The following is a 27,453-nucleotide window of genomic DNA, read 5'->3' as shown; positions in this document are numbered from 1 at the left end:
AACTTTGGTTGTTCGGATGTTCTGCGAGCACTGAACAATATGCAGTGTTCGGGGCAAATTCGAAAGCTGCCGGAACACCATTAAATTCTATGGGACATTAACATGAAAAATCAAAAGTGTTAATTTTAAAGGCTTATATACAGGTTATTGTCATAAAAAGTGTTTGAGGACCTGGGTCCTGCCCCAGGGGACATGTATCAATGCAAAAAAAAGTTTTAACCACTTAAGTCCCAGACCATTTGGCTGGCCAAAGATCAGACCACTTTTTGCGATTCGGCACTGCGTCACTTTAACTGACAATTGCACGATGTAGCTCCCAAACAAAATTAACCTAATTTTTTTCCCACAATTAGAGCTTTCTTTTGGTGGTGTTTGATCACCTCTGCGGTTTTAATTTTTTGCGCTATAAACAAAAAAAGAGCTGTGTTCGGCTTTTCTTTTTTGGATATGTAATAAACTTGGATAAGTAACGATAGAACAAAAAAAAAAGGAAAAGAAAAAAGAAAGGAAAGAAAAAGAAAGATTGCCACAATGATGTTAAGTAGAATAAGAGGGATTCTGAGCGTCAAGCTGATTAGAATCCATCAGTACAAAGTAACTTACTGAGATGGCAAAAAAAATAAAATAAAAAAAATAAAATAAAATAAACAAAAAAATAGCGAAAAATGTTGAAAAAAAACGCATTATGTTTAACTTTTTGCTATAATAAATATCCCCAAGAAATGTATAAAAAACCTTTTTTTTCCTCAGTTTAGGCCAATACGTATTCTTCTACATATTTTTAGTAAAACAAAATTCGCAATAAGCGCATATTGATTGGTTTGCACAAAAGTTATAGCGTCTAAAAAATAGGGGATAGTTTTATAGCATTTTTATTAATATTTTTTTTACTAGTAATGGCGGCGATCAGCGATTTTTATCGTGACTGCGACATTATAGTGGACATGTCGGACAATTTTGACACATTTTTTGGACCATTGGCATTAATACAGCGATCAGTGTGATTAAAATTGCATCGATTACTGTAAAAATGTCACTGGCAGTGAAGGGGTTAACACTAGGGGGCATTGAAGGGGTTAATATGTATCCTAGTATGTGTTTTAACTGAAGGGGGGGTGGGACTGTACAGGGAAACTAACAGATCACTGTTCATACTCTGTATGAACAGACGATCTGTCAGTTCACTGCTCAGTTCACTGATCAGAGAACTGGAAACTGTGTATTTACACACACAGTTCCCGATTCTCTGTGTGCCCCGAGCAATCGCGGGAGCCCAGCGGCGATAGAGACCGTCAGGCACTCACATAAACTTGGGGAGCGAGCGGGGGTAGGCGTGCACCCCCTAGTGGCCGTTTATACTACCGACGTAGCATAATGGCCATTTGCAAAGCCAAACCATGTTGTCGCAGTACAACTGCGGCGGCTGGTCGGTATGTGGTTAAAAACTGATGTTTTTTCGGGAGCAGTGATTTTAATAGTGCTTAAAGTTAAACAATAAAAGTGAAATATTCCTTTAAATTTCGAACATGGAGGATGTCTATAGCATGCCTGTAAAGTGGTGCATTTTCCCTTGTTCAGAACAGTCCCTGCACAAAATGACATTTCTAAATGAAAAAAAAGTAATTTAAAACTACTCATGGCTATAATGAATTGTCAGGTCCCCGCAATACAGAAACTGTATTACAGAACTGTCACCTCGCAGGTGACAGTTCTTATACTATAGACACCCCCCAAGTACAAAATTTAAAGGAATATTTCACTTTTATTGTTTCACATTATTAAAATCACTGCTCTCGAAAAAAAACGTCAGTTTTTAAAACTTTTTTTTGCATTGATACATGTCCCCTGCGGCTCATCCCTACTTGTCAGCAGCTTTCAGTATTCTTAAAGCAAAAACTACTTTTAAAAAAATCTGTAAATAAAAATGACCTAAACCATGATAGTTACATAGTTACATAGTAGGTGAGGTCAAAAAAAGTCCATCAAGTCAAACCTATGTGTGTGATTAGATATCAGTATTACCTTGTATATCCCTGTATGTTGTGGTTGTTCAGGTGCTTATCTAACAGTTTCTTGAAACTATTGATGCCCCCAGCTGAGACCACTGCCTGTGGAAGGGAATTCCACATCCTTGCCGCTCTTACAGTAAAGAACCCTTTACATAGTTTAAGGTTAAACCTCTTTTCTTCTAATTTTAATGAGTGGCCACGTGTCTTGTTAAACTCCCTTCCACGAAAATGTTTTATCCCTATTGTGGAGTCACCAGTATGGTATTTGTAAATTGAAATCATATCCCCTCTCAAGTGTCTCTTCTCCAGAGAGAATAAGTTCAGTGCTCGCAACCTTTCCTAATAACTAATATCCTCCAGACCCTTAGCTTTGTTGCCCTTATTTAAACTCTTAAACAATTCCAGTACATCCTTCCTGAGGACTGAGGCCTAGAACTGAATAGCACACTCTAGGTGCAACCAGACAAGAGTCTTGTAGAGTGGGAGAATTATAGTTTTATCTCTGGAGTTGTTCCGCTTTTTAATGCATGCCAATATTCTGTTTGCTTTGTTAGCAGCAGTTTGGCATTGCATGCCACTGCTGAGCCTATCATCTACTAGGACCCCCAGGTCCCTTTTCATCCTAAATTCCCCCAGAGGTTCTCCCCCCAGTGTATAGATTGCATTCCTATTTTTGCCACCCAAATGCATTATTTTACATGTTTCTGCATTGAACCTCATTTGCCATGTAGTTGCCCACCCCATTAATTTGTTCAGATCTTTTTGCAAGGTTTCCACATCCTGCGCAGAAGTTACTGCCCTTCTTAGCTTAGTACCATCCACAAATACAGAGATTGAACTGATTACTCCATCCTCTAGATTGTTTATGAGCAAATTAAACAGGATCGGTCCCAGCACAGAACCCTGGGGAACCCCACCCCTGACCATTCCGAGTACTCCCCATTTATCACCACCCTCTGAACTCACCGTTGTAGCCAGTTTTAAATCCATGTAGTCACCTTAGTGTCCATGCCAACGGACCTTATTTTGGACAGTAAACATTTATGGGGAACTGTGTCAAATGCTTTTGCAAAATCCAGATACACCACAACTATGGGCCTTCCTTTATCTAGATGGCAACTCACCTCCTCATAGGAGGTTAATAGATTGGTTTGGCAATACTGATTCTTCATGAATCCATGCTGATTACTGCTAATGATACTCATTACTAAAATCTTGTATATAGTCCCTTATCACCCCCTCCAAGAGTTTACATACTATTGATGTTAGGCTAACTGGTCTGTAATTCCCAGGGATGTATTTTGGGCCCTTTTTAACTATTGGTGCTACATTGGCTTTTCTCCAATCAGCTGGTACCATTCCAGTCAGTAGACTGTCAGTAAAAATTAGGAACAATGGACTGGTAATTACTTGACTGAGCTCCCTAAGTACCCTCGGATGCAAGCCATCTGGTCCCGGTGATTTATTAATGTTAAGTTTCCCAAGTCTAATTTTAATTCTGTCCTCTGTTAACTATGCAGGTGCTTCCTGTGATGTGTCATGAGGATTAGACATGTGCAAAAGGAAAAAATTTGTTTAGTTTCGTTTCTTTTTAATTCGTTAATTCATTAATTTCGTTTAGTTATATTCGTTAACTTCCTTAAATTCATTTTCGGATTTCGTTTAGTTTTCTACCGAATTCGAAAAATCGGCCACATTCGAAATTATTTCAACCAAATTCGAAAATATTTCTACCGGATTCGAAATGATTTCAACATGATTGGACATTATTTCAACCACATTCGAAAATATTTTGTGACCCGACTTTAGGGCCATGTATCTCGGGGTCACTTGGTGCTAGAAACTCCAAATTGGATATGTTGTAGTGCTAGTACTATTGTGTTTGCATACCAAATTTGGGGTTTCTAGCTATAAGTGACCCCGAGATATGTGGCCCCAAAATCGGGTTGCAAAATGTCATTCTCTGCTCTAATAACTAATAACATTTTGCGGGTCACAAAATATTTTCGAATGCGGTTGAAATAATGTCGAATCATGTTGAAACCATTTCGAATGCAGTTGAAATAATGTCGAATCATGTTGAAATAATTTCGAATGCGGTTGAAATAATTTCGAATCATGTCGAATTCATTCGAATTCATTTGTTATATTTCTTTCGTATTCGTTGTAATTTGTTATTTTTTTATTCGGACATTCGGATGCATCCGAATGCCCGAAAGATGCAAAATTCGGCCGAATTTCGATTAGTTACGAAACGAATTGCACAAGCCTAATGAGGATAAACACTGCAGTTTTGATTACTGAAGCCTAGGGATGAGCTTCGTGTTCGAGTCGAACGCATGTTCGACTCGAACATCGGTCGTTCGTGCGTTCGCCGAATTCCGAACGTTTGGGCCGTTCGCGGCAAAATTCGTGTGGCCCACAATGCACTGCGATGGCGCAATGCATTGCTGTCTCACGATTGGCCAAGCATGCACTGTGACCCCGCATGCTTGGTCAATCGCAGCACCAGTAGCGAGGAGAGCAATGGTTGGCCACAGGCATCCTGCCTGTGGCCAATCATAGCTCAGACTGTGTAGTGCACGCCCCACACTATATAAAGCTGCCTTTCAGGCGGCCTCGTGTAGTGTTTGTTAGCATCTGAAGCAGTGGGTGTTCTGTGTACCTTCAACACAGTTACACACCAATCGTTTTTGGCTGATTTACTATTTTGCTCTTGTGTAGTGGTTACTGTCTGTGCCCTGACCGCAGTATACACCACTATATTCACCTCACCTATATAGCTAGTGATCTAGCTTTAATAATAGAGCTTGCAGTCAGTAGTGTTAGTGCGTGCTGTGTGCCTGCTCTGTACCCAGTACATACCGCTATTATCCACCTACATAGCTGTTCTCTATTTGGGCCCGATTGACATCTGCTGGAGTTATTGGAAGTTGTGTGTGCTTCCAGCACAGCACAGTATACATCTGTATATACCCCTTTAACTCTGCTGTTTTCTGGTTATTGTCTGCGTGCCCTGACCGCAGTATACACCGTGATATTCACCTCACCTATATAGCTAGTGGTCCATCTTTAACAATAGAGCTTGCAGTCAGCAGTGTCACTCAGGAGATAGTGCGTGCTGTGTGCCTGCTCTGTACCCAGTACATACCGCTATTATCCACCTACATAGCTGTTCTCTATTTGGGCCCGATTGACATCTGCTGGAGTTATTGGAAGTTGTGTGTGCTTCCAGCACAGCACAGTATACATCTGTATATACCCCTTTAACTCTGCTGTTTTCTTGTTATTGTCTGCGTGCCCTGACCGCAGTATACACCGTGATATTCACCTCACCTATATAGCTAGTGGTCCATCTTTAACAATAGAGCTTGCAGTCAGTAGTGTCACTCAGGAGATAGTGCGTGCTGTGTGCCTGCTCTGTACCCAGTACATACCGCTATTATCCACCTACATAGCTGTTCTCTATTTGGGCCCGATTGTCATTTGCTGGAGTTATTGGAAGTTGTGTGTGCTTCCAGCACAGCACAGTATACATCTGTATATACCCCTTTAACTCTGCTGTTTTCTGGTTATTGTCTGCGTGCCCTGACCGCAGTATACACCGTGATATTCACCTCACCTATATAGCTAGTGGTCCATCTTTAACAATAGAGCTTGCAGTCAGTAGTGTCACTCAGGATATAGTGCGTGCTGTGTGCCTGCTCTGTACCCAGTACATACCGCTATTATCCACCTACATAGCTGTTCTCTATTTGGGCCCGATTGTCATTTGCTGGAGTTATTGGAAGTTGTGTGTGCTTCCAGCACAGCACAGTATACATCTGTATATACCCCTTTAACTCTGCTGTTCTATAAAAAAGGCATCAGCAGGAGTTAGTGGGTGTTGTGTGCCTCCAGCACAATATAAACTACCCAACTACTGTTTTACCCAACTCCCTTCAGGCCATTACCATGTCTGGAAGGCCAGCAAGGAGAGGCAGACAGGCGCGAGCCGATAAAAGAGGGCAAGCAGGCTCTGTGTCTAGAGACAACAGTGCTGGTCGTGGACGCGGTGCATTGTCATCAGCACGTGGCCATGGGACATGCTTGTCCTTCTTTTCTGCAGCTGGACATGTTGAACCGCAACATGCCAACGACTTGGTAGAGTGGATGACCAAGCCCTCTTCATCCTCCTCATCCTCTCTCACCCAGTCTCAGGGTAGTAGAAAAGCAGCTGCCAACACATCGTCGTCCCTCCTCTCAATGTCATCATCAGTGACTCCTTCCCTAGACCCACCACGTCCTCCTGAGGAGTCTCCTGAACTCTTTGAGCACAGTGTTGGGTACATGCTCCAGGAGGATGCCCAGTGTTTGGTGGGCTCTGATGATGACACTCAGCTAGAGGAAGGCAGTAGCGTGAGCACAGAGAGAGGGGATGCTCAAGAAGGACAGCAATCTGGCAGTCATGTTCCACAAGCTGCAGCATACTGCCAGGTTTGCTACAGCGATGAAGAGGGAGGGGATGATGAGGGCACTGACTCCACGTGGGTGCCTGGAAGGAGGGAGGAGGAGGAGGCACATGTCCAACGAGGCAGGATGCCCTCCGGGGGCCAGCTTAGGGGCAGCACACCGACTGAATCACACCGCAGAGCTCCGCCTGCGCAGAGCGCTTCCTCTGCGCAGAGCGCTTCCTCTGCGCGTTATTCTAAAAGTTCTTTGGTGTGGGCCTTTTTTGAGACGAGTGCATCAGATCGCACCGCTGCTATTTGCAACATATGTCTCAAGCGTATCTCACGTGGCCAAAACATCAGCCGCTTGGGCACCACATGCTTGACCAGACATATGTTGACCTGCCATGCAGCTCGTTGGCAAGCATACCTCAAAGACCCACACCAAAGAACAAAGCGGACCTCTCCTTGCTCCTCATCAGCTGGCATCTCCAACCCCACTAGACCTTCAGTCCTCTCTGAAACCTGCTCTGAGAGGAATGAAGGTGTAGAATTAGGTGTGTCACAGCCAAGTGCTTCCGGGAACTCTGCTAGTGGTACATCCACGTCCGATTATAGCAGACAAATGTCCCTGCCCCAGCTGCTGGACCGGCGGAAGAAATTTACTCCCAGCTATCCACATGCCCAGCGGTTGAATGCTAGCTTGGCTAAATTGCTAGCACTTCAACTGCTGCCTTTTCAGTTGGTAGACTTGGCCCCCTTCCGTGAGTTTGTACAATGTGCGGTTCCTCAGTGGCAGGTCCCCAAACGCCACTTTTTCTCACGGAAGGCAATTCCGGCTCTCTACCGGCATGTGGAAGGCAATGTCCTTGCCTCGCTGGACAGGGCGGTCAGCGGTAAGGTGCATATTACCGCTGACTCATGGTCCAGCAGGCATGGACAGGGACGTTACCTGTCTTTCACGGCCCATTGGGTCACTCTTCTGGCTGCTGGGAAGGATGCAGGACAAGGTGCAGTAGTATTGGAGGTTGTTCCGCCACCACGCCTCCAAAATGCTACTATTGGTTGTGACACACCTCTCTCCTCCACCCCCTCCTCTTCTTCTTCCTCCATGGCCTCTTCCAGTGCTCTGTCCTCAGAACCAGCGGTGCTCCGTAGGCGTTGCAGGGGCTACGCAAGTACGCAGGCAAAACGATGCCATGCCGTGCTTGCGCTGGTTTGTTTGGGGGACAGGAGCCACACTGGGGCGGATGTTTTGTCAGCTCTGCAGGGGCAGGCCGAGAGGTGGTTGACGCCACGCCAGCTTAAGCCAGGAATAGTGGTTTGTGACAATGGCACCAACCTCCTCTCCGCCCTCCGACAGGGACAACTGACCCATGTGCCCTGTGTAGCTCACGTCCTTAACCTGGTGGTGCAGCGGTTCTTGGGCAGGTACCCCGGCTTACAGGATGTCCTGAAACAGGCCAGGAGAGTCTGTGTGCATTTCCGCCGATCATTTAATGCCTGTGCTCGGCTGGCTGAGCTCCAAAAGGAGTTGAACCTGCCCAAGAACCGCCTTATATGTGACATGCCCACCAGATGGAACTCAACATTGGCCATGCTGCAGCGGCTGCACACGCAGCAGAGGGCCATCAATGAGTACCTGTGCGACTACGGCACCAGGACAGGGTCAGGAGAGCTTGGTTTTTTCTCACCACGCCAGTGGGGCATGATCAGGGATGCATGCACTGTCCTGTCACCGTTTGAGGAGGCCACAAGGATGGTGAGCAGTGACAGTGCATGCATCAGTGACACTATACCTCTTGTCCACCTCTTGGAGCATACGCTGCGTGGAATAATGGACAGGGCACTTGAGGCAGAACAGAGGCAGGAAGAGGAGGACTTCCTTGCCTCTCAAGGCCCCCTTTATCCAGACAGTGTTCCTGCTGTGCCACCCATCACACAGGAAGAGGGTGAGGAGGAGGAAGAGGAGGAGGAGGATGATTGTGTCAGCATGGAGGTGGAGGCTGGCACTCAGCATCAGCAGCAGCAGTCTTATAGGGATGATTTACAGTCCCAAGAAACACGTGGACTTGTACGTGGCTGGGAGGAGGTAGCTGCGGATCATGTTGTCCTTAGTGACCCAGAGGACTCCGGACCGAATGCCTCAGCTAACCTACGCTGCATGGCCTCCCTGATCCTGCAAAGCCTGCGGAAGGATCCTCGTATTCTTCGGATCAAGGAGAGGGACCATTACTGGCTGGCCACTCTCCTTGATCCACGGTACAAGGGTAAGGTTGCCGACCTTATCTTGCCATCGCAGAGGGAGCAGAGGATGAGACATCTCCGGGAGGCCTTGCAGAAAGCTCTGTGCAACGCGTTCCCAGAGACTGGGAGGTCACAAACTCCTGGTCCTGGACAACGTGTTGCTGAGGCATCAGTCAGAAGGAGCGGTGGAGAAGGTGGCCGTCTGACTGATGCTTTCAGACAATTTTTTAGTCCGCAGCCCCAAGGTATGATTGGTTCCAGCACCCATCGCCAGCGTCTAATTTACATGGTGCAGGAATACCTAGGGGCAAGGTCAGACTTGGACACCTTTCCCACTGAAAATCCTCTGGCTTACTGGGTCTTGAGGATGGATCACTGGCCAGAGCTTGCACAGTATGCAATTGAGCTACTGGCCTGTCCTGCATCCAGCGTTCTTTCGGAACGCACCTTCAGTGCTGCTGGTGGCTTCGTTACCGATCACAGGGTGCGCCTGTCCACCGAATCAGTTGATCGACTGACCTTCATCAAGATGAATCAGTCTTGGATCACCCACAGCTACCAAGCACCTGAAGCTGATGTAACCGAATAATTTTTTTTGAAATACCACATCCCTTCAAGACTGCCTATGCTGATGCTGAGTGACTGTCCTGTTATGTTGATTGTCTATCCTCTTCCTCCTCCGCTGATATGTTGGAAGAACATTTTTGGTTCTGGGTGATGCCAGCAGCCCAATTTTTCTGCCCCTGTTTAACAGGGGCGTTTAAGTACAATTTTTGATGCAATGCTTTGCAGCAGGGCTAATTCCTGCAAAAAAACTAGAGTGTATGGCAGAGGTTGCAGTGTGATGGCACCAGTGCCTAAGGCCCAATTTTTCTGCCCCTGTTTAACAGGGGCGTTTAAGTACAATTTTTGATGCAATGCTTTGCAGCAGGGCTAATTCCTGCAAAAAAACTAGAGTGTATGGCAGAGGTTGCAGTGTGATGGCACCAGTGCCTAAGGCCCAATTTTTCTGCCCCTGTTTAACAGGGGCGTTTAAGTACAATTTTTGATGCAATGCTTTGCAGCAGGGCTAATTCCTGCAATAAAACTAGAGTGTATGGCAGAGGTTGCACTGTGATGGCACCAGTGCCTAAGGCCCAATTTTTCTGCCCCTGTTTAACAGGGGCGTTTAAGTAAAATTTTTGATGCAATGCTTTGCAGCAGGGCTAATTCCTGCAAAAAAACTAGAGTATATGGCAGAGGTTGCAGTGTGATGGCACCAGTGCCTAAGGCCCAATTTTTCTGCCCCTGTTTAACAGGGGCGTTTAAGTAAAATTTTTGATGCAATGCTTTGCAGCAGGGCTAATTCCTGCAAAAAAACTAGAGTATATGGCAGAGGTTGCAGTGTGATGGCACCAGTGCCTAAGGCCCAATTTTTCTGCCCCTGTTTAACAGGGGCGTTTAAGTACAATTTTTGATGCAATGCTTTGCAGCAGGGCTAATTCCTGCAATAAAACTAGAGTATATGGCAGAGGTTGCAGTGTGATGGCACCAGTGCCTAAGGCCCAATTTTTCTGCCCCTGTTTAACAGGGGCGTTTAAGTACAATTTTTGATGCAAGGCTTTGCAGCAGGGCTAATTCCTGCAATAAAACTATAGTGTATGGCAGAGGTTGCAGTGTGATGGCACCAGTGCCTAAGGCCCAATTTTTCTGCCCCTGTTTAACAGGGACATGTAATTACAATTCTTGATATAATATTTCACAGGAGGGCCCCTTCCTGTGCCCACCCAGAGTAACTGTGAGGACTTATAGTGTTGTGGCACCAGCACCACAACCACCAAAGGTCAATTTTTCTACCACTGTTCAACAATGGCATGTAATTACAATTCTTGATATAATCCTTCACAGCAGGGCGCTCCAGCGCCCACCAAGAGTCACTTTGAGGGCTTACAATGTTGTTGCAAAACCAACACCTTGTTCCGCCATTTCTGCAGAGCATATAGGGCAGGCCCCTACTTTCAAACATCCAACTTACAAACATCTCCTACTTGCAAACGGAAGGAGACAACAGCAAGTGAGATGAAAAAAGATGGACGACAAAACAAATTATACAGGGGTGATAACCCTTCCCTATGTTTTCCAAAAAGCTTAAAAATATTTTTTTTGACTGGAGCTACACTTTAAAAATGTACCAGTTGAAAATTACAAACAGATTCAACTTAACACAACAAACCTACACAGTCCCAGTCTTGTTTGCACCGCCTGTATACTGCTGTTCTGAGTATATAGGGCCTGGGGGCCACACGCATTTCCTTTTTTTAATATGGGTACAGGGTTCCCCTTAATATGCGTACAAGACCCAAATAGGCTGGTAATGGGCAGGGAAGGCTACCCATGCCATTTTTCTGAATGATTTTCAACCATATTGCAGGAACCAGATATAACATTAAAACCGCAAGCAGTTTTAAATGGTGTTATTTCCGCTTAATGTCATTTTGTGCAGGGACTGTTCTAAACACGGGAAACACGTGGCACTTCACAGGCATACTACAGACACCCACCAGGCACCATATTTAAAGGAATATTTCACTTTTTTTTTTTCACTTTAATCGTCATTAAAATCAGTACTCCCACCAAAACGGTAGTTTTTAAAACTTTTTTTTGCAGTGACCCATGTCCCCTGAGGCAGGAGGCAGGTCGCCAAACCCTTTTTAGGACACTATCTTGCATATTAGCCGTTAAAATTAGCACTTTCCAATTCGAACGTTCGAGTCCCATAGACTTCAATGGGGTTCTAACGTTCGTACCGAACGCGGGGGTCGTTCGCAAGTTCTGGTGCGAACCGAACCGGGGGGGTGTTCGGCTCATCCCTACTGAAGCCCCCCGATTCCGTAGTTGTAGCAGAGTGTCCCAGAGAGAGCTGGAAAGTCCTGTACAGGGTTCATATGTCTCCCAGGCTCCTCTCATACACGTTCAGGTATCTCTGATCCATGGTCCAGTTCAAATCTTGGTCCTCTCCCCCAGGCCAATTTAAACTCACCTGTAACAGACAGCCAGTGCTCTCGACCTCGGAAACAAAGACAACACTGGTCTGTGAGAGCGAAAAGTTGGTAAAAAACTGTTAAACTGTATCTGTGGAAGCTGACAAGTTGTAGGCTTGCTCAGCCTAGTAGTTAGGGCCTGTATATATTGTATAGTTAGTGCCGAGACATGGGTAGGTTTTTGTTTTTCTATTTTGTTCCTATTTGTTTTCTGGAACACTGTACAGCATCTATATATAGACTTGTATATAACACAAATAAACACTGCACTGTTTGTCACTTTCTCACTGGATTTGGTATCTGTGCCTGAAAGACTGCCCCTTCCAGGGAGCTTTGTACCTGTTACCTGTCCCCCAGGTTACATAGTTTTTTAACCAGTTCAGCCCTGGAAGGATTTACCCCCTTAATGACCAGGCCATTTTTTGCGATATGGCACTGCGTTATTTTAACTGACAATTGTGCGGGTGCTCAAAGCCCAAATGAAATTGGTATAGTTTTTTTCTCCCCCAAATAGAGCTTTCTTTTTGTGGTATTACATCACCTCTGCGGTTTTTATTTTTTGCGCTATAAACAAAAAATGACTGACAATTTTGAAAAAAAATATATTTTTTACTTTTTGCTATAATACATATCCAATAAAAAAAAACAAAAAAAACAAATGTATTCATCAGTTTAAGCCATTATATATTCTTCTATTTTTACAATGATCAGAGCTAAAAATATGCACTGATCACTGTATAAATGACACTGGCAGGGAAGGGGTTAACACTAGGGGTTGATCAAGGGGTTAAATGTGTCCTAGGGAGGTGCTTTCTAACTGTGGGGGGGAGTGGACTGACTGGGAGCACAGAGAGATTGCTGTTCCTGATCAATATGAACAGACAATCTCTCTGTACTCCCCTGTCAAAGTAGGGTTCTGCTTTGTTTACAAAAGCAGATCCCCATTCTGCTTCTCTGAGGGGCGATTGCAGATGACCGGAGGACATTGTGGAGGCCATATCTGCGCATCAGCTCCCTAATGGGTACGTTGTTTCCTGCAATCGGGCCGCCCTACCACAGTATATATGTGGTGGACGGTCCTTAAGTGGTTAAGGTTCAAATAATGGTCCATTATAAAAATTATTGTGCCACTCACGCCCCTCGGTCTCACATAGCTCTGAGTGAGCTCTGACGTAGAATGCTCTATGGTCACCCATCACAGCCATTTAGTTTGACAGCTGCCATGGACTGGAGGGAGTTGAATGCAGCACAGCAGTCCAAAAACTTTGCCACTGCCCATGTTCCGGCTTAAACTGGCCATAGATAGTTTAAAATGTGTCCTGTTGAACAGGAACTGGCAGAATTGTGATTCATGGCGTTCCTGCTCAACAGAAGCAGGTTGTTAGATTTACTTCTGTTGAGCGTGAATGTTGGAAAACTTTTGTCAATCAGTGGGTGCTATTCAAAATACTACCTCCATCCACTTTGCTTGTGTGGATGGAGGAATATGTTCATTTTTTTTTTTTGGTTGAATGAAAAAAATGAATCATCTATGGCCAGCTTAACACTTATTACTACAATACATGGCTGTTCATAATGCACCCAAAACCCAAGATTGCTGACCTATCTCTTTTTGGTCTTTCTCTTGTATTTAAAGTGGTTGGAAACCTCAGACATGAAATATGAACAAAGCATATCCTTCTATAGTGTGTACTTCTCTAAACCCAGAGCCCTAAGAGTAATTTCTGTCTGTTACTTCATTCCTTTGCTATCAGCATAAATCACTTCTGACAAGCTTTCTTGACACCAAGAGAAAAATGGTGACAAGGGTGGGACTTCTAGCTAATTGACAGCCATGGTTATGTTCCTGTGAGCTGTGTGGAGGGGTGTCTCTGCCCTCCAATCAACTCTCATAACTCTGCTCACTGAGTTCTGCACAGTGTAATCTCAGCTTGCTTGTCTGAGTTCTCAGACAAGCTTTATATATATTCTACACTTTGAACAGATGTAGAGAAAAGAAGACTGCAGATAAACATGTGTAACTTATGTAGAAGGATTTGTTTCATCTCTGTGTATCATCGAAAGCCAGTTACTTCCCTAGGTATATGTAAGGGTTTACAACCACTTTAATATTCTTTGTGCTATACTGAAGAGAGCTGCAGGATCGTCCTGTTACTGTCTTCAGGAAGTTCATCATTAATTCTTTACTTGAACTGTGCCAACCTCAAACTGCAGAGTGTGGCTGGTATAAATAACATTTCCCTGGTTATTTTCTTGTGACCCTGCATGAAATTTGCATTGCATGTGTTAACTGAATCTATTATCAAGTATATGTATAATTGGAAAATGTTACCTCAACATTTAACTCTAGCTTGCTCAGCTAGTTTTAGAATTGGGAACCATTGTCATATACACACAACATTTTGGAGCCAGACATTACATTTTCCCAAAAAATATAATTACATAACGTTTCATTATCTAAATGACTATGAAAGAGTAGGCTATGATGCATACATTTTGTATTGTTTTTGCATATACAGTGCCTTGAAAAAGTATTCACACCCCTTGACATTTTTCACATTTTGTCATGCTACCAAAAATTTGGATTTTATGTGATAGTTCAACACAAAGTGGCACATAATTGTGAAGTGGAAGCAAAATGATAAATGTTTTTCAAAATGTCTTACACATAAATATGTGAAAAGTGTGGTGTGCATTTGTATTCAGCCCCCCTGAGTCAATACTTTGTAGAACCACCTTTTTCTGCAATTACAGCTGCCTTTATAGGTATGTCTCTACCCAGGGCTTTTTTCAGTGGGAACACGAGGGAATGCAGTTCCAGCACCTCCAGCACTAAATGTATGTAATGGCAAAAGGTTCTGGAGGGTCTACTGATGCTGGCTGCTGGGGGGATTTATTGTTACTGGAGGGAGTCTATTTTTGTGTGGTGGCCTATTATTGCTGGGTAGGTCTAATGTTACTGGTGTGGGATCTATTGTTGCTGGCTGCTGGTTTGTTTATTGATGCTGGCTTCTGTGGGATCTGTTCTTGCTGCGGGGGGGGGGGGGGGGTTGGTTCTTTTGTTGCTGAGGTGATATTTTGTTGCAGGGGTCCTATGTTGCTGAGGGGTATATTACTGCTTGCTGCTGGGGATCTATTTTACTGCTTTTCTTGTTATTACCGAATTCCAAACAAATTACTTAGCACGGCATAATGATACTTTTCTCTGTATTCTCTAAATGAGTCAGTCCTGGGAGGTGGGTAGGGGGCGGAGACAAGAAGTGACTCGGGGGGGGGGGGGGGGGAGTTCCAGCACCTATTCCCTGAGAAAAAAAAGCCCTGTCTCTACTAGCTTTGCACATCTAGAGAGTGACATGTTTGCCCATTCTTCTTTGCAAAATATCTCAAGCTCTATCAGATTGGATTCTCAATTAGATTCAGGTCTGGACTTTGAATAGGCCACTCTACCACATGAATATGCTTTGATCTTAACCATTCCATTGTAGCTATGGCTGTATGGTCTGGGTTGTTGTCCTACTGGAAGGTGAACCTCCGCACCAGTCTTAAGTATTTTGCAGACTCTAAGGCCGCGTACACACTGTTCGCCCAACTTAGTTTGTCAAACAATCCGACAAACAGTCCGCTCAAAATTTGCATGAGCGGACTTGACCACACACGATGAACGAACAGTCCGCTGAAAGCGTGTGCGATGACGTGAACGGCACGTACGACGGGACTAGAAAAACGACGTCCTATACACTGCAATGCAACCTTCAGCGTGTAAATCCTTTCTGAGCATGCGCGGAACTTAGTTTGACGAACAAGCCTACACACGAGCGGACTGTCCGCTCAAACCAAGTTTCAGCGGACTGTCTTACGGGAATTCCGAAAAACTTTGTTCGTCAGACTGTCCGCTGAAACTGTCCGCTGAAGCCCACACACGAGCGGACTGTCCGCTGAAACACTGTTCAGCGGACAAAGTTGGGCGAACAGTCCGCCCGTGTGTACGCGGCCTAACAGGTTTTCTTTCAAGATTGCCCTGTATTTAGCTCCATACATCCTCCCATCGACTCTGACCAGCTGAAGAAAAACATGCCCACAAAATAATGCTGCCACCACCATGTTTCACAGTGGGGATGGTGTGTTCTGATTGATGTGCAGTGTTAGTTTTCTGCCACACATAGCATTTTGCTTTCAGGCCAAAAAGTTACATTTTGGTCTCATCTGAGCAGAGCACCTCCTTCCACATGTTTGCTGTGTCCCCCACATGCCTTCTCTCTTCCATAAAGGCCATATTTGTGGAGTGCATGATTAATAGTTGCCCTGTGGACAGATTCTCTCACCTGAGTTGTGGATTTGTTCAGCTTCTCCAGAGTTGCCATGGACCTCTTGGCTGCTTCTCTGATTAATGTTCTCCAGCCTGTCAGTTTAAGTGGATGGCCATGTCTTGGTAGGTTTGCAGTTTTGCCATGCTTTTTCCATTTTCGGATGATGGATTGAACAGTTCTATGTTCAAAGTTCAGAATGGCGGCCGGGCGGTGGTTCAGTTATCCTGACTAGGCATCATATGACGTCCAGCAGGATAACAGCTGCCGCGCGCCCATGGTGGCGTGCATCCTGGTGATTGGTGGTGCAGTGTGTCAGTCTGACAGTCTGACACACCGCTACACTGATCTCGATAAAGAGCCCCCGACGAAGGTTCTTTACCATGTGATCATGTCCAATCACAACTGATCACGATGTAAACAGGGAGAGCCATTGATTGGCGTTTCCTCACTCGTGTCTGACAGACGTGAGTAGAGGAGAGCCAATCAGCTGCTCTCCTGACAGGGGGGGTCCGTGCTGATTGTTTATCACCACAGCCCCCCTTGTATCCTGCCCAGAACCACCATCATGCTGCCCAGGACCACCAGGATGGCCATCCACACTGGACCACCAGGTATGCCCCCCTAGACCACCAGGGAAATGCACATCTGTGCCAAGGCAGCTGCCAATCAATGCCCAGTGAACTGCCAATCGGTGCCCACTCACAATGCCTACCACTGTCAGTGCAACCAGGGATGCCTATAAGTGCCACGTATCAGTGCCCATCAGTGCCACGTAGCAATGCCCATTAGTGCCTATCAGTGCCGCCTATCAGTGCCCAGCAGTGCCCAGCAGTGCTGCCTATCAGTGCCACCCATAATTACCCATCTTTGCAGCCTTTCAGTGCCCATCAGTGTCGCATATCAGTGCCCACCAGTGCTACCCATGAGTGCCCATCAGTGCCACCTACCATTGGCAATCAGTGCCGCATATCAGTGCCCATTGTCAGTTCCTGTCAGTGCCCACTCATTGGTGCCACCTCATCGGTGCTGCCTCATCAGTGCCCTTCAGTGCCGCCTTACCAATGCCCATCAGTGAAGGAGAAAACATACTTATTTACTACATTTTATAACAGAACCAAAAGCAAAACTTACATTTTTTTCTAAATTTTCAATCTTTTTTTATTTGTTTAGCAAAAAAAAAAAACCGCAGAGGTGATCAGATACCACCAAATGAAAGCTCTATTTGTGTGAACAAAATGATACAAATTCTGGTTGGGTACAGTGTAGCATGCCCACACAATTGTAATTTAAACAGCGACAGCTGAAAATTTGCTTGGGTAGGAAGGAGTGCCAGGTATTGAAGTGGTTATAGTGGTGTTCCATAAAAAAATAAAATCATTAAAATTCCTAAAAAAATAAATAAAATAAAAATTTGGATTTTTTTTTTAACTCACCTTTAAATGCCTGTTGCTAGGAGGGGGCCCTTGTAGTCTGCTTCCTTCAGTGCCTGGGCTGATGACATGACGTCACCCTCGGCGCAGGAAGGGCTCAGCTCTTCCCCCTCCCTCCTGTCAGTCATCTGGGACAGGTCCAATCACGTGGGCCAATCACGGCGCGTGGCGCCGCTCACGCATGCGCAGTGGGTGCCTGGCCGTGAAGCCACAGCTGGGTGCCCAAGGTTAGAATGCCAGCACCGCCGAGAGGAGGGGGAATGAGCGGGGCTTAGTTTACCCACATCGCTGGACCCTGGGACAGGTGAGTGTCCGATTATTAAAAGTCAGCAGCTGCAGTATTTGTAGCTGCTGACTTAAAAAAAAAAAATTTTCAGGGTAACTCTTTAAGGGGATCTGTCACTGCTTTCAATTGCACTTTGATCAGTGGTAATATTTTAGATCATAATCATCCTGACTTCATAATAATCTCATTCTAGAAAACAACCTTCTGCAGAAAATTATTTTTTAAAACATTGGAAGATCATTTTTAAATAACTTTTATCTGTTCTAGGGGATCATTTTTGTTCTAGGAATTTTACAGAAGTCATTTGTGTTTATCAAATTGTAGAAAAATATGGCCCTGAGTAGTGTTACCTCTAGGCATGCAAAAAACAATCATTTCACATGAAGGAAGATTAGTAAGATTTTTGCCTCAGTGTTTTCAAGGCAGGAAATAATAAATCACTAGTACAATTTACAAAGCAGTATGAACTACATATCTAGAAAATTACTAAAAATAATGTTAGCATTGTAACCTGAACACCCATGTGAAATTAAAACTGTATTTGTGTATATAACTTAAATAGGTACATACTTTAAAATGTTCATAGAAAGATAATTCTGTAAAAAAAAAAAAAACATTATAGGGGTGTTCAGCAAATTACTATACGGTCTGATTTATTAAAGATTATGACTTACTCTGATAAGTAGTAATGACTAGTGAGGGCATATATATCTTATATTTTATAGTAAATTGAAAAAAATATATACTGTATATGAGACTTAAATGGGTTGTTAAGACAATGCACACAATCACTGCCAGCCCCTCTGCTAGGATAACATATAGTATATAGTGTATGCTGTAAAATTCATCTTCTAAATACCTTATTCCTTCTCCCCAGTCAGCGGTCATGCGACCGACCGCCGCTCTCGTCCTCCAATGTATGTACTACAGAGGGAGGGCACGAGATCTCCCTCTGACATTTGCTGGGCGGTCGTGTGATTTCCCTCTGTAGTACATAAATCAGAGGAAAAGAGCGACAGGCGGTCACGTGACCACTGATCAGGGAGAAAGAATAGGTTATTTAGAAGGTGAATTTTACAAAACATCATACACTATATACTACAGGCTAACCTAGCGGTGGGGTGGCAGTGCTTGTGTGTAGTAATGTTTGCACTGCTTGGAACAGGGGAGGGGAGTGGCTTCTCACACACAAAGCTGACAGGCAGGGAGGGGAGGGAGGAGGAAACAGGAGAGCACAGAGGGGGAGAGGATGGGGGAGAGTAGAGGGGAGAGCTGTGGATGACAGAGGCATGTAAACTGACTATGGTGTCGGGGCTCAGAAGCCATGATTAACTGTGGTCAGTTTACAGGGGGGAGGGCATAGCCAGGCAGGATCAGCCAGGTTTTTAGGTGACACAGGGGGCCAAATTACACAACACAAATGCTGTGCTATTATTCATGCTTTAATATAATAGGGTCTTTTATTTTTTTTTATTTTTTTTTAATTTATTTTTTTAGGTTAATAAATGCTTTAAATGATGTCCTCTTTAAATGTATCAATATCCCTAGTAAAAAAAAAAGTTCAAATACACTTATTACATCCATCAAGTTCTTTTTTTACCATTTACTTTTTATTAGGCTTATATAATGTAATTCTTACCTAAAAATGCATATTGATTCCAGCAACAGATACTTTATAACTATAATGCACTGCCACACATACAACATTTATAAACCAGTGTGCACATTTTTAGGCATAGTCAGTGATTCATGTTTCAACAGAATGACACAAGTTCAGGATATAGGCTTAATTGTACTACATTTTTCATATAAATTTACTGACCAGAGTCTATGTTTGTACCAGTATGACTGAAAAGGTCAAATGTGGAGTATATAATGGAAATGGACTGTCTGTGTCCAAAAATGGTTTAAAAACTCCAACTAAAACTTTAATTTTATTTGATTTACTTGTAGATAGAAAGGGAATACTCTGTCAGGTGTTTTTATTTGTATTTGTTCACCTTGTGAATAGAGTTGAGCGGACACCTGGATGTTCAGGTTTGACGGGTTTGGCCAAACTTCGGAAAAAAGTTTGAGTTTGGGACCCGAACTTGACCCGAACTTGATCCCGAACCCAAACCCCATTGAAGTCAATAGGGACCCGAACTTTTGAGGACTAAAATGGCTCTAAAAAAGTAATGGAAAGGGTTAGAGGGCTGCAAATGGCAACAAAATATTCTTAAGAGCATGGTAAGTGCTCTGCAAACAAACATGGATAGGGAAATAACTTAAAATAACATAAAATAAATAAAAAGAAAAAAATATATGCTGGAGGCCCCCTTTTTCAAAGAAGAGGTACAGGAAGTGAATAAGAACTTCAGAAACTCAACAGCACGATGCCACACATATGGTGGAAATGCCCCAGAGTACTCCCTTTCTGGAAAAAAATTATTCAATTTAATGGATAAGCTAGTGGAAAAATAAAATACTTTGAAATTAAAAATTTCAGCCACGCACCAGTGATGACCATGAGCTGGTCTGGGTGCCACCCTGCTGTGAACATGGTTCCTCCTCTTCATCCTCCACCTCGTCATCCTCCAGAACTGTGCCCTTGCTGCCAGACAATTGTGTACCTGGCGTTTGTTGGTGCAGGAACCCACCCTCATAGCCACTTGTGATTGACTGCCCTGAAAGCCTTGGAAATGATCCCTCTTACTCCTCCTCCTGTGCCACATCCTCTTCCATCATCGCCCGAATCGTTTTTTCAAGTAGGCATAGAACTGGGATAGTAATGCTGAGAACGGCGTCATCGGCACTGGCCATGTTGGTGGAGTACTCAAAACAGCGCAACAAGGCACACAAGTCTCGCATGGTGGCCCAGTTATTGGTGGTGAAGTGGTGCTGTTCCACAAAGTGACTCATGCGTGCGTGCTGCAGCTGAAACTCCACTATCGCCTGCTGCTGCTCGCACAGTCTGGCCAGCATGTGCAAGGTGGAGTTCCAGCTTGTGGGCACGTCACATATCAGGCGGTGAGTGGGAAGGCCGAAGTTACGCTGCAGCTCTGACAGGCAAGCAGCAGCAAGGTGAGAATGCCGAAAGTGCGCACAGATGTCCCGCACTTTCTGCAGCAGCTCTGGCATATGGGGGTCATTTTTAAGGAACCTCTGGACCACCAAGTTCAGCACATGCGCCAGGCAAGGGATGTGCGTCAAACCGGCTAGGCCCAGAACTGCTATGAGATTTTGCCCATTATCACACACCACCAGGCCAGGCTTGAGGCTCACTGCCACCAACCACTCATTGGTCTGTTGTTCGATGTCCCTCCACAACTCCTGCGCGGTATGGGGTTTTTCCCCCAAACAGGAACGTTTTAAACCTGACTGCTGTCGTTTACCCCTGGCTGTGCTGAAGTTGTTGGTGAAGGTGTTATGCTGAACGGATGAGGAAGCGGTAGAGGATGAGGAAGCGGAGTATGAGGAGTTAGCAACAGGAGGCAAACTGAAGGACCCTGCAATCCTCCGTGGTGGAAGGACATGCGCCAAACTGCTATCCGCCTCAGGCCCAGCCGCCACTGCATTTACCCAGTGTGCTGTTAGGGAGATATAATGTCCCTGACCATGCTTACTGCTCCACGCATCCGTAGTTAGGTGAACCTTGCTACAGATGGCGTTGCGCAGTGCACACCTAATTTTGTCCCCCACTTGGTTGTGCAGGGAAGGGATGGCTCGTTTGGAAAAGTAGTGGCGGCTGGGCACGATGTACTGTGGGACAGCCAATGCCAACAGGCTTTTAAAACTCTGCATCTCCAACAGACGGAATGACAGCATTTCAAAAGTGAGGAATTTTGAAATTCTGGAATTCAGGGCCAGGGATCACAGGTGGGTAGAGGGGTACTTCCTCTTCCGCTCCAGTGTTTTGGAGATAGAGAGCTGAACGCTTCCATGGGACATTGTGGAGATGGTTGGTGACCCAGGTGGTAGTGTTGCTGGCAGATCCTCTGTTTGCGGGTTGGCAGGTGCCACTGTCACTACAGAGGTGGATGAAGAGGCCAAGACTGCAGCAGAAAAGGAAGCAGGAGGAGCCAGAGACCTTTCTTGGTTTTTGACGTGTCTACTCCACTGCAGCTTGTGCTTTGCACTTAGATGCCTGGTCATGCAACTTGTGCTCAGGTTGAGAATGTTTATGCCTCGCTTCAGGCTCTAAATGCACAGCATACAAACCACTAGTGTCTTGTCATCAGCACATTGTCTGAAGAACTGCCATGCTAGGGAACTCCTTGGACCTGGCTTTGGTGTGCTCGGTCCCTTGCTGTGTTGGGCAGTAGCAGGCATACTGTCTAGGGGACGGATACTCCGCTTTTGCACCCTGCTCCCTCTTCTGCTGTGCTGATGGCTCTGTGTGACCACCACCTCTTCCTCCAAACTACACTGGTCACCTGCATGACGTTGATTCCATGTGGGGTCCAGGACCTCATCGTCCTCCACTTCATCTTCCACCCAGTCTTCAACCCTGCCTTCCTTGTTGGTCTGCACAATTGCGAAAGCAGCAGCAGTTGGCACCTTTGTTTCATCATCATCCAAGACATGCTGCGATGGTCCTCTCATGAAACAGAAGTGGTTGGGCATCGGTGCACACAATCTCTTCACCTTCTGTGGCAGGGCTAGGTGGATGGCCCTGGGAAACCCTGCTAACAGAGTCATCAAAAAGCAGAAGAGTGTGCTGCATGATTTGGGGCCCAGACTGCTTGGCTGATTTGCAAGGGGGTGATGTGAAAGACTGATGAACACAATTGTTCGGGTTCGGGACCCAAAAATCCAAATGTCTGGTACGAACCCGAATTTTACAGTTCGGGTTCGCTCAACCCTAATTGTGAAGGACTTTTAATTCACATATGGTTGTGTTATCTAGAACATATGTGTCAGTTTTTTCTTGTGTCCCGTATTAGATTTCCTTGCTTACAATTAAAATAGGAAATCTGCCCAAAAAGAGACAGCAACTAAAATCCTGGCTCAATCTTCCCCACAATTTTCAAAGCTGAAAATGTTTTGGTTGGAGTCCTACTTTAATCCTCGCCTTTCGTCAATGGAGCCAATTTCATTCCCTATCACACACTTTCTAGGAAAGAGATATTTTATGTTATTAGAATAGTGAACACAATTTCTATAATTTTATACAGCAGTAGTATTAAACTGCATATTTTTGGTTCCAAGATCCCAGTGCATAAATGCATTATAGACTGAAGCCGGTCACACATGGATTGAAATTTGGCCAGTTCAACAGGGACTTGCCAAATGTTGATCCATGTATGGGCTAGCTGTTGATACACAGGTCATCTATCGATCGACTTGTGTACAATCAGCCTGTTGGGTTTTCCTCAAATATCAGTGCTATCAACTATAGCTGGCAATGCTGATCATTGTATACTCCCAGTAGGAAAGGCTCCCCACCGACAGAATGCAATAGCTCAGCGGGAGTGATTCAACCATCCACTTTAAATGTGTGGATGGGGAATTGTTTTTTTTTTTTTTTTCAACCCGCTCGTTGAAAAACAAAAATGAATCCGTTAAAGTCTGCTTTATTTAGACTTGTTTAGCAAAACAGTGTGTGTGTGTTTGTGTGTGTGGTGTGCGTGTGTTACATTGTTAGTCCCAACCATAATAAATAAAAGAAGAAAATATGTACACAACAAAATCACTATAGCTATTCTTTAAGAAATTAGAATAGACTATATATTATAGAAGACTGATCATTTTTGCATATAGTAATATGACATCATAATAAAGTTTGGAAGTCTTCCTATTGGAATATTTGCACCCTAGGTCTTTCCATTCCTGATATTTGATTACAATGCTTTTAACTGAGTCAACTCAGTTAACATTCAGTCCCTTTCGACAACATACTTTTGTTTGTTCTGCTTTTTGGGATCAATATGATGAACTGCCTGCTGCCTCTGATACTTGCCATATTCTTCTTGTTGCTTTCAGAGCAGTTAGGATTTGTAAACAGCTAAAATGCTTACAAACAGCAGGGGTGATTGAATAACATAAAAATGTATCAGACTAGCATGATCATACTGAAAACGATCCCTTTCTTTAGCCAGTGTGTCTGTAGGTATTCAAGAAATAGGCATGTTACGTCTGTAGTCAAATATGAAAGGAGATTGCGGGCATTAATTGGAATTGAATATTTAATCATATCTAGCAATATTCATGACCATACTTTTCCGTAACATGATGAGTGAGGATTGACCTTGCTTAGCGCTACATATCAATTTCCAGATCAAACAGAGGGAAAAAAATTAAAAATCTTCAATACATCTGTCCACCAAGCAATCCATAACACACCCAGTTGCTGCCTAAACTTTTGAGGCAAGGTTCCACACCTCAAATACAAAAAAGCTTAATTAATCATGGAAACTTTTGTCACTTTTGCAAATTAGGAGAGAAACAGCTCAAAAAAAGAACACATGTATGAAAATAATAATAATAGTAACAATAATAATAATAAAATACATACATACAGTATATAAAACAAGATTAGGAACTAATTTGAACTAGGCAATATAAAGAAACAAAATTATCAACTAAGGGAAATGTATTATACACTGTCAATTCCTCTGCAAAAACATACAGTACCTGAATAAGAGTTATAGACTTATTTATGAAAGCATCTAAATTAGCACATGGGTTGCACATTTTCCTATTGAAGGTTTGAACCTGATTAGTTCCTATGTTGCAGCACAGACAATTATTATTTCAGATACTGTATTTGTTGTTGTGTACTCACATCATTTTGTGACATAATATAAAATGTTACACCTATGACTTTCCATAGGACCTTACTACAGGCTGGTCAGGATGCTGAGAAATATAGATCCTGGTTATACAGGATCAGAGTGTTGGTAGACATGGATTTCAGTTAGCCAAAGCAAAGGTAGTAATCAGAGCTCTGGTATAAAGATAACCAATTTGCTGAAGGTATCACAGGGGATCATTGATGAAAGAAACTGCATGCTGCTGAACACAAGATGAGAACTAGAAGTAGATTCTAACAGCAGAAGGTATCACTAAACTACTAAGAAGGTATCTCTAAACTACTGATAACCGGGTGTACTGACTATTAGGGATGGGCGAACGGTTCAGCCCGAGCATAAGTTTGGGCTGAACTTTTGTTGTTCGGTCGTTCGTCGAACAGCCAAACAAACGGGTCGTTTAACTGTTTGTTCGGCCCCCTGAACTGAGCACAATGCATTGCGGTGCTGAACAGTGCATTGCAAGCCCTGATTAGCTGAAGCAGTGAAAGCTTCAGCCAATCGGGGCACAGAGCACTATCAGAGTCATGATTGGACACTGCCATCATGACTTTATCCAATCATGGCTCATTCCCGCCCCACAGTATAAAATTATTATTTAAATGGCAGCCATTTTCAGTGTGATTTTGGTGTGGAGAGAGATAGAACAGGGCTCTGTTCAGTGCTAGCAGTTAGTTAATGTGCTCTACTGTGCTATTTTGCTTCAATTGTCAGTGTAGAATATTAGTTTAGCGTGAGTCCAGGGATAGTGCGAGTGTAATGAGGAGGACCATCATTCAGCTTTGCATAGTATGCAGCTGGAGTAGGGGCAGTTGAGATAGTTTCACTGTAGTGTAATGAGACTGTGTCATTCACACATACAATAGTGTAGAGTAGAGTACCGCTCATATAGTTTCAGTGTAGTGTAGTAAGACCCTGTCAGTAATCTTTACATTAGTGTATAGCTAGAGTAGGGACAGTTCAGATAGCATCAGTGTAGTGACGGTTGAACACTGTCTATTTGATTGCATTACTGCTAGTTTAATGCCATTTACTTCTGTGTGCGTTACTACCAATTTAACACCATATAGTTTTGCGTGCGTTACTGCCAGTTTAAAGTCTTATCATTTTGTATGCGTTACTGACAGTTTAATGACATATAGTTTTGCGTGCGTTACTGCCAGTTTAACATCATATAGTTCTGTGTGCATTACTGTCAGTTTAACACCATTTATTTTGGTGTGCGTTACTGCCAGTTCAATGCCATATAGTTTTGCGTGCGTTACTGCCAGTTTAACGCCATATAGTTTTGCGTGCGTTACTGCCAGTTTAACGCCATATAGTTTTGCATGCGTTACTGCCAGTTTAACACCATATAGTTCTGTGTGTGTTAATGTCAGTTTAATGCCATTTATTCTGTGTGTGTTACTGCAAGTTTAATGCCATTTACTTCTGTGTGCGTTACTGCCAGTTTAATTCCATATAGTTTTGCATGCGTTACTGCCAGTTTAACACCATATAGTTCTGTGTGCATTACTACCAGTTTAACACCATATAGTTCTGTGTGTGTTAATGCCAGTTTAACGCCATTTACTTCTGTGTGCGTTACTGCCAGTTTAATGCCATATAGTTTTGCATGTGTTACTACCAGTTTAACGCCATACAGATTTCAACTTCTTCTTTACATTTGCTTATAAGCACCGCCCCCTCCCTCCCAATAATGTCTGGGAGGACAAGGAAAGGCAGACTTTCACTTGGCACTGTTAGGGGGCCAGCAACAAATGTGTCCACAGGCAAAGGTGGACATGGTGGTCAGTCCTCAGACAGGGCATCATTTCCTCTGTTTAGTGAGTTTGCCCATGCTATCCAGCCACAGCAAGCAGAGGAGGTGGTGGATTTGCTTATTAAGCCTTTCTCATCCTCCTCATCCTCTGTCACACAAGCAGAGACAAGTGTGCAGTCCTTTGCAGTTGCCAGAGTAGATAAACCTGCCTCCTTGTCCACATCTATTCCCGCCATAGCCCCAACATCAACCATTGAGGAGTCAGCTGAGTTATTTGACTACAGCGTCAGCCACTTGCTCATTGATGATGCCCAGCCATTACTGAATTCAGATGTTGGATCTGTGGTTGAAGATGACAGGAACATGAGCCTAGAGAGAGGGAGGAACACTGGCAGATAAATTGGCATTCATGTTCCCCAAGTCGCAGCGTGTTGCCAAGTTGTCTCCAGTGGTAATTATGATGATGGAGGAGATGGAGATGATGATGAGGATGATGATGTCATTGATGCCACTTGGGTGCCAGATAGAGCCGAGGAGGAAACTGAAGGTGAGGCTACACAACCTCAAGGAGGCCGAAGTCAAGAACGAGTAGAGAGCAGCCACCCTATTCCATCACATTCTGCAGCTGTAATCTCCCGGGCCCACTCCCCAAAGCTCATGTCTGGGCCTTTTTCAGCACATCTGCAGCAGATCGCACTGTTGCTATCTGCAAACTGTGTCTCAGGCACATCAGACATGGCACATGTCCTCAATTTGGTAGTGCAGCGTCTCCTAAGTATGTTCCCAGGGTTGCAAGACATACTAAAGCAGGCCAAGAGAGTCTGTAGCCATTTCAGACGGTCATACACAGCCAGTGCTCGGTTGGCTGAAATTCCACCTGCCCGTAAACCCCCTGATTTGTGACCTGCCCACAAGGTGGAACTCAACTTTGGGATTGCTGCAGTGGCTATAAATGCAGAATAGGGCTGTCAGCGAGTCCCTGTGCCAGCACAGCACGATGATATGCTCAAGGCGCCTCTGCTTTTTTTCCCATGCCAATGGCTGATCATTAAGGATGCATGCACTGTATTGTCACCATTTGAGTAGGCCATAAGGATGGTGAGCAGTGACAGTGGCCCACTTTATCCAGACACCATCATTCCTATGTCACAGAACACACAGGAGGAGAGGG

Source organism: Lithobates pipiens, unplaced genomic scaffold (assembly GCF_037356315.1).
Source record: "Lithobates pipiens isolate NorthernLeopardFrog02 unplaced genomic scaffold, aLitPip1_a1.2 Scaffold_16, whole genome shotgun sequence".
NCBI classification, from domain to species: domain Eukaryota; kingdom Metazoa; phylum Chordata; class Amphibia; order Anura; family Ranidae; genus Lithobates; species Lithobates pipiens.
This window is presented reverse-complemented; position numbering follows the sequence as displayed.